At 36.4% G+C, this 16,123-nt stretch overlaps 1 pseudogene; it reads right to left on the reverse strand.

The window, feature by feature from the left end:
* Positions 1–339: 339 nt before the first annotated feature.
* Positions 340–15,423, reverse strand: LOC112803292 (cysteine-rich receptor-like protein kinase 2; annotated as a pseudogene).
* Positions 15,424–16,123: the final 700 nt, after the last annotated feature.

Consider the following 16,123-nt stretch of genomic DNA (forward strand, 5'->3'; position numbering starts at 1 on the left):
ATGAATTACATAAGTATCTTTATTTTATTTTATGTTTTATTTATCTTTTAATTATCAAAATCTCATAACCATTTGAATCCGCCTGACTGAGATTTACAGGATGACCATAGCTTGCTTCTAGCCATCAATCTCCGTGGGATCGACCCTTACTTACGTAAGGTATTACTTGGACGACCCAGTGCACTTGCTGGTTAGTTGTGCGGAGTTGTGAAAAGTGTGATCACAATTTCGTGCATCACTCTTATTGCTAACCACTGTCAGAATCAGCCTAAATATAAACATAAACCTAGTCTAGAATTAAACTAAATATAGAGAGTATAATCCCCAAGAAACATTGGTTTACAAGGAAATACATGAGCACAAACTGGATGTTAGTTGTTCAATTCTTCTAAGATCCATTGTGTTCTCATCTTTGAAGGGTTGATTAGAGGGATGTGCAAGATTCTCTTCCTTCTTTGTTAGCATTTGTAGTGCCCTTGACATGGTTGGCCTCAAGGAAGGGTTCTCTTGTGTGCATAGGAGTCCTATGTGCACCACTCTTAAAATATCATCTTTCTTATTAACATTGTTGTTATCTGAAACTAGATTTGGATCAAATAGCTCTTCTGCTATCCCTGATTGGAAACGCCTCCATGTTTGATTTTATTACAAGATATTAAATTGGAATAAAAGTTAGTTCATTATGCACATGTAGTCTTGGCTCATTAGACATTCTAGAAAATAGTTACCAGTATAACTATACTGTCTGAGTATTCTGTTGATTTGCTTCTGTTATTCTGTCTCGCAGAAACAATTTCTAAGACTAACACTCCAAAACTATATACATCTACCTTTTCTGTTAACTGACCATGAGTTAGGTACTCTAGAGCCATGTAACCCCTGCAGCACCACTTAAGAAAACGAGTATTTCACAATGTTCTCAATAGGTTAAATTACACTTAACATTCACTGAAACTAAACTATAGCATTTACTGTAGTTTACCCTTTCAAATATGTGATGAGCCGATATTTTATACGCTTTTTGGGATAATTTCATGTAGATTTTAGTATGTTTTAATTAGTTTTTAATAGAATTTTATTAGTTTTTAAGCAAAAATCACATTTCTGGACTTTACTATGAGTTTGTGTATTTTTCTGTCTGAAATTGAGGGAGATGGGCAAAAATCTGATTTAGGCTGAAAAAAGGACTGCTGATGCTGTTGGATTCTGACCTCCTTGCACTCGGAATGGATTTTTTGGAGCTACAAGTGTCCAATTTGCGCACTCTCAATTGGGTTGGAAAGTAGATATCCAGGGCTTTCCAGCAAAATATAATAGTCCATACTTTGCGCGAAGATAGATGACGTAAACTGGCGTTCAACGCCAGTTCCATGTTGCAGTCTGGCGTCCAGCGCAAGAAACAGGTTACAAGTTGGAGTTCAACGCCAAAAACACATTACAACCTAGCGTTCAACTCCAAAAATAGCCCAGGCACGTGAGAAGCTTTAGTCTCAGCCCCAGCACACACCAAGTGGGCCCCATAAGTGGATTTCTGCACCAATTATCTTAGTTTACTCATTCTCTGTAAACCTAGGTTACTAGTTTAGTATTTAAACAACTTTTAGAGATTTATTTTGTACCTCATGACATTTTTAGATCTGAATTATATACTCTTTGACGGCATGAGTCTCTAAACTCCATTGTTGGGGGTGAGGAGCTCTGCAGCGTCTCGATGAATTAATGCAATTGTTTATATTTTTTCATTCAAACATGCGTGTTCCTATCTAAGATGTTCATTCGCGCTTAACTGTGGAGAAGGTGGTGATCCATGACACTTATCACCTTCCTCAATCCATGAATGTGTGTCTGACAACCACCTCCGTTCTACATAAGATTGAAAGAGTATCTCTTAGATTCCTTAACCAGAATCTTCATGGTATAAGCCAGATCGATGGCGGCATTCATGAGAATCCGGAAAGTCTAAACCTTGTCTGTGGTATTTCGAGTAGGATTCTGGGATTGGATGACTGTGACGAACTTCAAACTCGCAAGTGTTGGGCGTGATGACAAACGCAAAAAAATCAATGGATTCTATTCCGACATGATCAAGAACTAACAGCTGATTAGCCGTGCTGTGACAGAGCATTTGGACCATTTTCACTAAGAGGATAGGAAGTAGCCATTGACAACGGCGACTTCCTACATAGAGCTTGCCATGGAAGGAACCTTGCATTATGCTATTGAGTTGAATATTACATTGTAGGAATTCAGAGGACAAAGCATCTCCAAAACCCCAGCATATTCTCCATTACTGCACAACAAGTAATTTTTTTTTCACGCTCTTTTATTTTTCTACTAATTCAAACTGATAATTTTAATTGATATCCTGACTAAGAATAATAAAATAAACATAGCTTGCTTCAAACCAATAATCTCTGTGGGATCGACCCTTACTCACATAATGTATTACTTGGACGACCCAATGCACTTGCTGGTTAGTGGTACGAGATCATAAGAAATCTTGATTTTGATATTGGGATTAAAATTTCGTGCATCAAGTTTTTGGTGCCGTTGCCGGGGATTGTTTGAGTTTGAACAACTAAAGGTTTATTTTGTTGCTTAGATTAGGAATAATTTATTTTTGTTGCTATAGAGTCATTAAATTCTGAGTCCTTTATTCCCGTTTCAAAAATTTTTCAAAAAGAATTATTTTTCTTTATCAAATTTTAATTTTTTTTCGTAAGTTTAGTGTCTTGTTCTGTGTGTTTTCATGTTTTCCTTGTGCATTTTTCAAAATTTTAATTTTCAAAAAATTTATTAACATATTTTTATACCTCTTTAAAACACGTTACATTTATAAATCAGTTGGCTAGAGCGTTGGCTTATGTTCTTGGCAATTGGGTATTATCTTTTTAAAACTTTTTCAAAAATAAATTTTTCTTTGATTAAATCTTGTGCCAAACTTTAAGTTTGGTGTTTTCTTGTTAATTTTTCTTTAATTTTCGAAAATTTATTTTAGTTTTTACAAAAATTTTAAGTTTGGTGTTCTTTCTTTTGTTCTTGGTGTTCTTGTGAATCTTCAAGGTGTTCTTGAGTCTTCTTTGTGTTTTGATCTTAAAATTTTTAAGTTTGGTGTTCCTTGGTGTTTTCTCTCCAAAATTTTCGAAAACAAGGAGCATTAGATCTAAAAATTTTAAGTCTTGTGTCTTTTGTGTGTTTTTATCTTTCATCATAAAATTCAAAATTCAAAAAATATCTTTTCTAACTATTTTTAAGCCATATTTTCGAATTTTTTTTATAAAAATTCAGATTTCAATTTTAAAATTTTTCAAATCTTATCCTTTTAAGATTTAAAAAAAATTTATATCTTTTTCAAAACAAATCTATATCTTTTCCTTCTTAAAATCTTTTCAACTCATAAATATCTTTTTCAAATCTTCACAATATCTTTTTCAAATATCTTTTATATCTTTTCAATTTTCAATTAAATCTTTTTCCTATCATATTTATCTTTTAAAATCATATCTTTTTCAAGATATCCTAACCACTTTTTCTCTCCTCATTTTTTTTAAATTTTTAAAATAATTCTTTAAAAAAAATTTTTATTTTTATTTCTTATTTTAGTTTTTCTTTTATTTTATTTTATTTCTAAAATTACCTTTAAAAAAAAAATAAATCCACATTACCTCCTTAATCCAACATGGACCTAGGTGGAAATGAACAGTCCAGAAGGACTCTGAGGTCATATGCTAACCCCACTACTGATTTGTATGGGAGTAGTATCTGTATACCCTCCATCGGAGTCAGTAACGTTGAGTTGAATCCTTAGCTCATTATCATGGTGCAGCAAAGTTGCCAGTATTCCGGTCTTCCACAGGAAGAACCTACAGAGTTTATGGCACAATTTTTACAAATTGTTGACATAGTACATGATAAGGAAGTAGATCAGGATGTCTACAAATTATTACTGTTTCCATTCGCTGTAAAAGGTCAAGCTAAGAGGTGGTTAAATAACCAACCTAAGGACAGCATAAAGACATGGAAATAGCTGTCAGAAAAATTCCTGAATCACTATTTTCCTCCAAAACAGATGACACAGCTAAGGCTGAGTATCCAAGGCTTCAAACAAGGAGATAATAAATCTCTTTATGATGCTTGGGAGAGATACAGAGAGATGCTAAGAAAATGTCCCTCTGAAATGTTTTCAGAGTGGGTGCAGTTAGACATCTTCTATTTTGGGCTTACAGAGAGAGCTCAGATTTCTCTAGACCACTCAGCTGGTGGATCTATACATATGAGAAAAACAATTGAAGAAGCTCAAGAGCTTATTGATACAGTTGCCAGAAATTAGCATCTGTACCTAAGCAATGAATCTTCCATGAAAGAAGAAACTAAAACAGTGACTGCCAAACTCAGTCCTGCAGAATAAGCTATGGAATTCAATCAGCAATTAGACTTTCTAACAAAACAGTTAGCCGAATTCAAGGAGATATTACAAGAAACAAGAATGGCTAATATGAATATGGAAGTGCAGTTGAAGTAAACAGAACATCAACTATCAAAACAAATAACAGAATAGTGCCAAGCAGTTCAATTAAGAAGTGGGAAAACATTAAAAACATCACTTCAAGATAGTAGGAAGCCAAGAAATGAGCAAACTACCCAAAATCCTTCTGAGGACATTAAGAGCCCAGAGAGGAATAATTCTGGCGTTCAAACGCCAAAAAATGGGTGGGAAGCTGGCGCTGAACGCCCAAACCATGTCCAGTCCTGGCGTTCAACACCAGAAACAAGCAAGGAATTGGTGTTGAACGCCCAAAGGAAGCATAGTTCTGGCGTTCAGATGCCAGAAACAGGTGAGGAGTTGGCGTCTAATGCCACTCCAGCTTCCACCCCTGGCATTCAAATGCCAGTGGGGGATCAGACACATACAAGTGCTGATAATAACCTTTCTAAAAAGGCTTCTCAACCTACATCTGTAGGCAATAAACCTGCAGCAACTAAGGTTGAGGAATACAAAGCCAAAATGCCTTATCCTTAGAAACTCCGCCAAGCGGAACAGGATAAGCAATTTTTCCTCTTTGTAGACTATCTCAGGACTCTTGAAATAAAGAATCCGTTTGCAGAGGCACTTGAGCAAATACCCTCTTATGCTAAGTTCATGAAAGAGATCTTAAGTCATAAGAAGGATTGGAGGGAAACTGAAAAGGTTTACCTCACTGAAGAATGCAGTGCAGTCATTCTAAAAATCTTACCTGAGAAGCTTAAAGATCCCGGAAGCTTAATGATACCATGCACATTAGAGGGTACTTGTACCAAGCAAGCTCTATGTGATCTTGGGGCAAGTATCAACCTAATACCTTCATCTATTATCACAAAGCTTGGTTTGACTGAAGAAGTCAAACCAACCCGGATATGTCTCCAACTTACTGATGGCTCCATTAAATACCCATTAGGCGTGATTGAAGACATGATTGTCAAAGTTGGGCCATTTGCCTTTCCTACTAAATTTGTGGTGCTGGAAATGGAGGAGCACAAGAGTGCAACTCTCATTCTAGGAAGACCTTTCCTAGCAACTGGCCGAACCCTTATTGATGTCCAAAAAGGGGAAGTAACCCTGAGAGTCAATGAGGAGGAGTTTAAGTTGAATGTTGTCAAAGCTATGCAGCATCCAGACACCCCAAATGACTACATGAGTGTTGATATTATTGACTCTCTGGTAAAAGAGGTCAATATGACTGAGAGCCTCGAATCAGAGCTAGAGGATATCTTTAAAGATGTTCAGCCTGATCTGGAGGAATCAAAGAGAATGATAGAACCTCTGAAAATCCCTCAGGAAGAGGAGAAACCTCCTAAACCCGAGCTCAAACCATTACCACCATCCCTGAAATATGCATTTCTGGGAGAAGGTGATACCTTTCCTGTAATCATAAGCTCTACCTTAGAGCCACAGGAAGAGGAAGCACTAATTCAAGTGCTAAGGACACACAAGACAGCTCTTGGGTGGTCCATCAGTGATCTTAAGGGTATTAGCCCAGCCAGATGCATGCACAAGATTTTATTGGAGGGTGACACTAAGCCAGTGGTTCAACCACAAAGGCGGCTGAATCCAGCCATGAAGGAGGTGGTGCAGAAAGAGGTCACTAAATTACTAGAGGCTAGGATTATTTATCCTATTTCTGATAGCCCCTGGGTAAGCCCTGTCCAAGTCGTCCCTAAGAAGGGTGGCATGACAGTGGTTCATAATGAAAAAAATGAACTGGTTCCTACAAGAACAGTTACAGGGTGGCGTATGTGCATTGATTACAGAAGACTCAATACAGCTACCAGAAAGGATCATTTTCCTTTACCATTCATAGACCAGATGCTAGAAAGATTAGCAGGTCATGAATACTACTACTTCCTGGATGGATATTCAAGTTATAATCAAATTGCAGTAGATCCCCAAAATCAAGAGAAAACAGAATTCACATGTTCATCTGGAGTATTTGCATACAGAAGGATGCCATTTGGTCTGTGCAATGCACCTGCAACCTTTCAAAGGTGCATGCTCTCAGTTTTCTCTGATATGGTGGAAAAATTTCTGGAAGTCTTCATAGATGACTTTTCAATATTTGGAGACTCATTCAGCTCCTGTCTTGACCATCTAGCACTTGTTCTAAAGAGGTGCCAAGAGACTAACCTGGTTTTAAACTGGGAGAAATGTCACTTTATGGTGACTGAAGGAATTGTCCTTGGACACAAAATTTCGAACAAGGGAATAGAAGTGGATCAAGCTAAGGTAGGGGCAATTGAAAAATTACCACCACCTGCCAATGTTAAGGCAATCAGAAGCTTTCTAGGGCATGCAGGATTTTATAGGAGGTTTATAAAGGATTTTTCAAAAATCGCCAAACCTCTAAGTAATTTGCTAGCTGCTGACACGCCATTTATCTTTGATAAAGAGTGTCTGCAGGCATTTGAGACCCTGAAAGCTAAACTGGTCACAACACCAGTCATCTCTGCACCAGCCTGGACATTACCTTTTGAACTGATGTGTGATGCCAGTGACCATGCCGTTGGTGCAGTGTTGGGACAAAAGCATGACAAGCTTCTGCACATCATTTACTATGCCAGCCGTGTTTTAAATAACGCACAGAAGAACTACACAACCACAGAAAAAGAGATGCTTGCAGTGGTCTACGCCATTAACAAGTTTAGATCTTATTTAGTAGGATCAAAAGTGATTGTGTACACTGATCATGCTGCTCTTAAATATCTACTCACAAAGCAGGATTCAAAACCCAGACTCATCAGATGGGTGTTGCTTCTGCAAGAGTTTGATATAGAAATACGAGACAGAAAAAGGACAGAGAACCAAGTAGCAGATCGCCTGTCCCGAATAGAACCAGTAGAAGGGGCGTCCCTCCCTCTTACTGAGATCGCTGAAACCTTTTCGGACGAGCAACTCTTTACCATCCAGGAAGTGCCATGGTTTGCAGACATTACAAACTACAAGGCAGTGAGATTCATACCCAAAGAGTACAGTAGGCAGCAATCAAAGAAGTTGATCACGGATGCAAAGTACTATCTTTGGGATGAACCATATCTCTTCAAGAGATGTGCAGACGGAGTAATTCGTAGATGTGTGCCTAAAGAAGAAGCACAGAAGATCCTCTGGCACTGCCATGGATCACAGTATGGAGGACATTTTGGAAGTGAGCGATCAGCCACAAGAGTTCTCCAATGTGGCTTCTACTGGCCTACTCTCTATAAGGATCCCCGAGTGTTTGTACTTAATTGTGACAGTTGCCAAAGATCTGGCAATTTGCCTCACAGTTATGCCATGCCTCAACAAGGGATCTTGGAGATTGAGTTGTTTGATGTATGGGGTATTGACTTCATGGGGCCTTTCCCACCATCATACTCAAAAACTTATATTCTGGTGGCAGTGGATTATGTATCCAAATGGGTAGAAGCTATTGCAACACCCACTAATGACACTAAAACAGTGCTAAAATTCCTCCAGAAGCACATCTTCAGCAGATTTGGTACCCTTAGAGTATTAATCAATGATGGGGGCACTCATTTTTACAATAAACAGCTTTACTCTGCTTTGGTTCGATATGGAGTCAGCCACAGGGTAGCCACTCCATATCATCCACAGACAAATGGACAAGTTGAAGTCTCTAATAGAGAACTTAAAAGAATCCTGGAACGGACTGTAATTAACCGTAGAAAGGATTGGGCAAGAAGCTTGGATGATGCTCTATGGGCATACAGAACAGCATTTAAGACCCCTATAGGGACCTCTCCATACTAGCTTGTGTATGGAAAGGCATGTCACTTACCAGTGGAACTGGAACATAAGGCCTACTGGGCAACCAGATTCCTAAACCTTGATGCCAAGTTAGCTAGAGAAAAATGATTGCTCCAGTTAAATGAGCTAGAGGAATTTAGACTCAATGCTTTCGAGAATGCAAAAATTTACAAAGAGAAAGCAAAAAGATGGCATGATAAGAAATTGTCATCCAGAGTCTTTGAGTCAGGGTAGAAAGTTCTGCTATTTACTTCTACGCTCAGATTATTCCCCGGGAAATTGAAGTCCTGGTGGAGAGGTCCATATGTGATTACAAGTGTGTCACCATATGGATACGTAGAGCTTATGGATAATGATTCTAATAAAAAGTTCATTGTTAATGGACAGAGAGTCAAACATTATCTTGAAGGCAATTTTGAGCAAGAATGCTCAAAACTGAGTCTTGATTAAAGCTCAGTAATAGTCCAGTTAAAAACAATAAAGAAGCGCTTGCTGGGAGGCAACCCAGCCATTTACAAAGTTTAATTAATTGATTTTAATAGGTTTATGTCAATTTTCTTCAAGGTAAAATGGCAATTGCATGAGTTCACAGAGTTACAGAAGGATTCAGAGGATAAAACAGCAAAAAGAAGCTCACTGGTGCGAAAAAGCCAGTAAGAGCTGTTTTGGGCGTTGAACGCCCAAAAGAAGCATCCACTGGGCGTTCAACGCCAGTAAGGATAGACATCTGGGCGTTAAACGCCAGAAAGGAGCATCTTCTGGGTGTTGAACGCCAGAAAGAAGCACCTTCTGGGCGTTTAACGCCAGATTTAAAGTGTCTCTGGGCTTTCAGAAAAATGCCCAGTGACAAAGGAGTTCCTGGCGTTCAACGCCAGAAAGAAGCAACAGCTGGGCGTTGAACGCCCAGGAGAAGCTACAGATGGGCGTTAAACGCCCAAAACATGCAGCGTTTGGGCGTTTAACGCCAAGATTGTGGGGAGGAGGTAATTTCGTTTTCAATTCAAATTTTTTTCCAATTTTTCATGTTTCAATTCATGATTTCTTGCATAAACATGTTACAAACTCTCATCTTTCAACTTCAATTTCAAAAAAAAATTTCTTTAATCCTGAACATATTTCTTGATTTTTCTTTAATTTCTTTTCAAATCTTTTTCAAAACTCATCTATCTTTTTGAATTCTTTTCAAATCTTTTTAATTTCTTCTCATATATTTTTCAACGCATCATATCCTTTGAATTTCAAAATTGCCTCTCCTTATATTCCTCTCATTTCCTTTCTTTTGCTTGAGGACAAGCAAACCTCTAAGTTTGGTGTGATTTGCCATGATCACTGAGCTAAAATTCATCAAGATCATGGCACCTAAGGAAACAAGAAAAGCAAGGATGTGACTTGAAGGAACTGAAGCGTCAGAAATTATCTCTTGAAGGACCAAGCACCCCACAGACTAGAGGAACATCCACTTCCCAAAATAAAGGTTGTTGAGTCCTAATCTTTGCCTTAACTCTGTGATAACTATTCTTATTAGGAATTTACCTTAGAAGTTATATATTAGTAGTAGTAATTAGTATCTCTATTTTGATTTTATTTCCATTTAAGCTATAAATTATTTTTCTCATCATCATCAAACATGAATAAAATAGCAAATATTTAGAATAAAGAGGCAATTTAATTTTGAGTTCTTAATAAGGAAAATTCTAATTAATTATATGTGGTGGCAATACTTTTTGACTTCTGAATGAATGCTTGAACAGAGCATATTTTTGATATTGAATTTCAGGAATGTTAAAATTGTTGGCTCCTGAAAGAATGATGAACAAGAGAAATATTATTGCTGATCTGAAAAATCATGAAATTGATTCTTGAAGCAAGAAAAAGCAGTGAAAAAAAAATTTGGCGAAAAAAAAAGCAAGTAGAAAAAGCCAATAGCCCTTAAAACCAAAAGGAAAGGGTAAAAAGGATCCAAGGCTTTGAGCATCAATGGATAGGAGGGCCCAAGGAAATAAAATCCAGGCCTAAGCGGCTAAATCAAGCTGTCCCTAACCATGTGCTTGTGGCATGCAGGTCCAAGTGAAAAGCTTGAGACTGAGTGGTTAAAGTCATGATCCAAAGCAAAAAGAGTGTGCTTAAGAGCTATGGACACCTCTAACTGGGGACTTTAGCAAAGCTGAGTCACAATCTGAAAAGGTTCACCCAGTTATATGTCTGTGACATTTATGTATCCGGTGGTAATACTGGAAAACAAAGTGCTTAGGGTCACGGCGAAGACTCATAAAGTAGCTGTGTTCAAGAATCAACATACTAAACTAAGAGAATCAATAATACTATCTGAATTCTGAGTTCCTATGGATTCCAATCATTCTGAATTTCAAAGGATAAAGTGAGATGCCAAAACTGTTTGGAAGTAAAAAGCTACTAGCCCCACTCATCTAATTAGAATCTGAGCTTCACTTAAAACTCTGATATATTATTGCTTCTTGATTTCTTTTTATCCTCTTTTATTTATCTAGTTGCTTGGGGACAAGCAACAGTTTAAGTTTGGTGTTGTGATGAGCGGATATTTTATACGCTTTTTGGGGGTAATTTCATGTAGATTTTAGTATGTTTTAATTAGTTTTTAATAGAATTTTATTAGTTTTTAAGCAAAAATCACATTTCTGGACTTTACTATGAGTTTGTGTATTTTTCTGTGATTTCAGGTATTTTCTGGCTGAAATTGAGGGAGCTGAGCAAAAATCTGATTTAGGCTGAAAAAAGGACTACTGATGCTGTTGGATTCTGACCTCCCTGCACTCGGAATGGATTTTTTGGCGCTACAGAAGTCCAATTGGCGAGCTCTCAATTGGGGTGGAAACTAGACATCCAGGGCTTTCCAGCAATATATAATAGTTCATACTCTGCGTGAAGATAGATGACGTAAACTGGTGTTCAACGCCAGTTCCATGTTGCAGTCCGGCGTCCAGCTCCAGAAACAGGTTATAAGTTGGAGTTCAACGCCAAAAACACGTTACAACCTGGCGTTCAACTCCAGAAATAGGCCAGGCACGTGAGAAGCTTTAGTCTCAGTCCCAGCACACACCAAGTGGGCCCTAGAAGTGGTTTTCTGCACCAATTATCTTAGTTTACTCATTCTCTGTAAACCTAGGTTACTAGTTTAGTATTTAAACAACTTTTAGAGATTTATTTTGTACCTCATGACATTTTTAGATCTGAATTATATACTCTTTGACGGCATGAGTCTCTAAACTCCATTGTTGGGGGTGAGGAGTTCTGCAGCGTCTCAATGAATTAATGCAATTGTTTATATTTTTCCATTCAAATATGCGTGTTCCTATCTAAGATGTTCATTCGTGCTTAACTGTGGAGAAGGTGGTGATCCGTGACACTCATCACCTTCCTCAATCCATGAACGTGTGTCTGACAACCACCTCCGTTCTACATCAGATTGAAAGAGTATCTCTTAGATTCCTTAACCAGAATCTTTGTGGTATAAGCCAGATCGATGGCGGCATTCATGAGAATCCGAAAAGTCTAAACCTTGTCTGTGGTATTCCGAGTAGGATTCTGGGATTGGATGACTGTGACGAGCTTCAAACTTGTGACTGTTGGTCGTGATGACAAACGCAAAAGAATCAATGGATTCTATTCCGACATGATCGAGAACCAACAGCTGATTAGCCGTACTGTGACAGAGTATTTGGACCATTTTCACTGAGAGAATGGGAAGTAGCCATTGACAACGGCGACTCCCTACATAGAGCTTGCCATGGAAGGAACCTTGCATTATGCTATTGAGTTGAATATTACATTACAGGAATTCAGAGGACAAAGCATCTCCAAAACCCCAACATATTCTCCATTACTGCACAACAAGTAATTTTTTTTTCACGCTCTTTTATTTTTCTAATAATTCAAACTGATAATTTTAATTGATATCCTGACTAAGAATAATAAAATACACATAGCTTGCTTCAAACCAATAATCTCCGTGGGATCGACCCTTACTCACGTAAGGTATTACTTGGACGACCCAGTGCACTTGCTGGTTAGTGGTACGAGATCATAAGAAATCTTGATTTTGATATTGAGATTAAAATTTCGTGCATCAATATGATCCACATATATTAATAGGTCTTGGATTTTGTTCAAACTTTCAATGCTATATATATTGTTTAGGGTTATGAATAGATGCATTGATTGGTAAGAAATGCTTACAGTGTTCCAGCTATAGCTGTGCTAATGTGAATCTTATCTTCTTGATAGGACCTAGCCAGTCCGAAATCAGCAATTTTGGCACAAAGTTTAGCATTCGATAAGATGTTGCTGGCTTTTTATATCTCTGTGAATTATACTAGCTTTTGATTTCTCATGCAGGTAAACCAATCCTTCAACTGTCCCAATGATAATGTCATATCTCTTCTCCCAACTTAATATCTTCCCTTGACTCTATCTAAAACAAGAGATTAGGATAATATTTTATGACACTTGTTATAAAATGGAGGCATTTTTAAAACCATAGTTAGTAGTTACCAAAAATAAATTGATTAAGACTTTTGTTTGGTAGAAATTCATATACGAGCAAGCTTTTGGGTCCAGAACAGTTGCATCCTAACAACCTCACAAGATTCTTGTGCTCCACGCTACTAATTATGTTGACTTCATTGTAGAAATCTGCTAATCTATGCCTGTTGTTGAAGTACAACCTTTTAATGGCAATTTCTCTTCCATCAGGCATGGTAAGAGCAAATTCATCTTATGAATACATAGTAACAGCAAATTCAGCTTTGTATCCCTTAAAGGATTTGGAACGTTGTTGTTTTCTATTTTTTGAACATTCTTTAAAGAAAAATTAAGTCAGTTACCTCTTTTTTTAATGTATCTATCTTTCCTTATATAGACCCCAATAGCTATTCCAACTACCAAAACAATCACTGAACTAACTACTGCAACCATTATCACTATAAGAGTACTTGCACAAACCAGTAAAATGAACTAATCAGGAATATAAATATTTATCTTTATCAGGTACAAAATAAGTTTCTCACAACATTAGAAGAGTAAAACCAATTCATCATGATATGCAAAAATTGAGACAAGATAATTTTAGCCTTTAGCATGTTGGTCCATTAGGGACAATTGAAATTAGGTAGCACAATAGGATTAGATAAGATTAGATAGAATTAGTTAATGATTGTTTATTACTAAGGAATATAGACAACGGCTAAACCTCGATCGAAATCAATTCTAGTCATTCTAATAAATTGTAAAAGAATAGTCTTATTACAAATTCCTTGAGAAAGTGGGGTTTTTTCTGTGTAATTTGCTCGAAATAAATGTATCAATTATGTTGTTTCATAGCAGAAAAAAGAATTCATTACCTCTTGATCTTCCATTATTCTGTTCCTTGTTAAGAAAATCCGTGTCAGAATACCTCATGATCTTCCATTATTCAAACTCTACCTTCTGAAGAAGGCAAGCATTTCAAAACATAAGCAGATTCATTTACCCTTCTAGAAACATCAACCTTCCCTCTTGCATAGTATCCTATGCTATTTGGTGCAGCTTGAACTGTGCCAGGCCATAGTTTATGTCTGGTCTTGTCCCTGTAACTGCTTTGGCCCTTGGTTCTGCTACTACTGAATCTAACAGTAACAGAGATTTGATAAGGAGGAAAACAAGGATCCGGGGATAGACAAAGTCTAGTTTCTTTTCCATTGTTGGTACTTCCATCAAGTAGCTGCAAAGCAAGAAGACTATTGAATTAGAATATGTTACAGCTATATTGCTTATGATTGAATTCATTATAATTTTTACTATTTATTAACTAATCAAATAAAAGCAATTTTGAATCAATTAATAGTGCATTGAACATGTATATTAAAGTGATATACACTAAAATGGTAAGGGATGGGTCCCAACTTAATTAATGTGTGTGAGATAGATTCCAAAAAATTTAATCTTTTTAGTTAAAAATGAAGATCTTGAGTATTTTTCTGGCTTGCTTTTTGCAGCAAACTATAAGCTAATTTCAAACTTGAACTATACTGCTATGATTAACAATTAATGAGATAAGAATAATGAAATAGAATCAAATGGAAAATTTGGGACCACAATTTGGGTTAAATTATCAGCATCACAATAAAGTTGTGGAAACTATCTCTCTTAGATAGATCTTATTACACTTAATGGTCAAATGAGCTTTCAAAACTAAACAAGTTGGAGATTCAAAAAGCATACCGACTTTGACTTTACTAAATTCTTATCTATTTCAATCTATTAAATACTACTTTTTCTTAGAGTAATATTTAAAAAGACAAAAAGGGAAAGAGTAATTAATGAACATTGTTATTTACAACTTCATTCATTAATCACTAATACTATTATATGCTAACTACATTTATAACATATTATAATGGTGAACGAAACAACAGATGGTAAGTTTCCTATTAGAATAAATGAAATCCTCAATTACCTATGAATTATTATAGGAACAAAAGGAACTAAACTAAATCAAGTTGTCCCATGATAGTGTGATACCTCACTTTCCATTATGCAACCTGAAATTATGTAGAGTAATAGTGAACTCAATTAAATAAATGACATTATGACCATCGTTTAAACTATATATTTTGAGAAGGCAATCCAAATATCATCATCACCTACACAACTGAATGTGCACTTCCAGGTTCCAACATCAATTAACATGAAAGCGATTCTCATAAGCTGCACACAAAGTTAAAAAAAAAAGATACTCACCCTGTACTAACTCTGAACTCAACCAACTTGGAGAGTCGTGTCAATGCCTCCCTTGAAAGCTCAGCTTTCTGAATGTCACTGTCCTGCCTGTACCCTTCATCTCTAACAACAAATCCATGTCCTGATTTTATATTTGTACACTATAACCAACATAAAAATAAAAACAATAATCAATCATATAAATAACAAATTAAAAATAGATAAATTTTGTTTGCCTATAGAAAAATATAGCTTAATTCTCAAGGCAAAGAGATTATATTATAGCATAGATTTCTTAAATGGATAGATAAAGTGTTTCAATGCATACCTTTGCTATCAAGTCAGAGTTCAGAGGATTTCACGCTTAGAACAGACCCAATGAATAGAAGAATTTCAGTTATATGTTCATCCATTTTCCCACTAAGACTTAGCACACCAGCCACAACAAGATTTGAAACAATCCTTAGTGATTGGTTTATCCCAATGAGTACTTGATCACTGTAATTCAAAACAATAAGTTAGATTTGACAAATGGAATATGTATGCAAAAGTTAAAAACCAAGAGATAGGACAATAGTATATCCATCACATTTTTTAGACAATATTTGAAAGAATTTATTCACATGAAAATGAAAATAACTAAGATTTAGATAAATATTATACTAAACTATTTAATCAAATATACAAGATGATCAAACAGTTTAATTATCAGCAAAAAAAAAATACACTTAGAGTGTATATGTCGCTTACACTGGTTTGCTTTTCGGCAAAAATACAATAATCCGAGGATTGGAGGCCCTTCTGAACACCTTCACACAGGACAATGGATATCCTTAGATGCTCAGTCAAATGCCATATCTAAACACTAATGAGTTTTTAAGGATAATCTAATTATCACAACAATAAGAAACAAAGTGAAATTATCTTTCAAATTACATGATCCCAAAGGTAAAATCTTGTGACAGAAAATGAAAAGCTTACTGGATATTCACTAGCAAGATTAGGCTTGTAAAAATCATAAGCATGAGACATGTGGCTTACCCTCAATTTGCTTTCAAATGCAATGGGAGCATCAGGACCAACAAGCATGGCAACAGCAGTAGCTCCTCTAGT

This window comes from Arachis hypogaea, chromosome 5, assembly GCF_003086295.3.
Source record: "Arachis hypogaea cultivar Tifrunner chromosome 5, arahy.Tifrunner.gnm2.J5K5, whole genome shotgun sequence".
In the NCBI taxonomy this organism is placed as follows: Eukaryota; Viridiplantae; Streptophyta; class Magnoliopsida; order Fabales; family Fabaceae; genus Arachis; species Arachis hypogaea.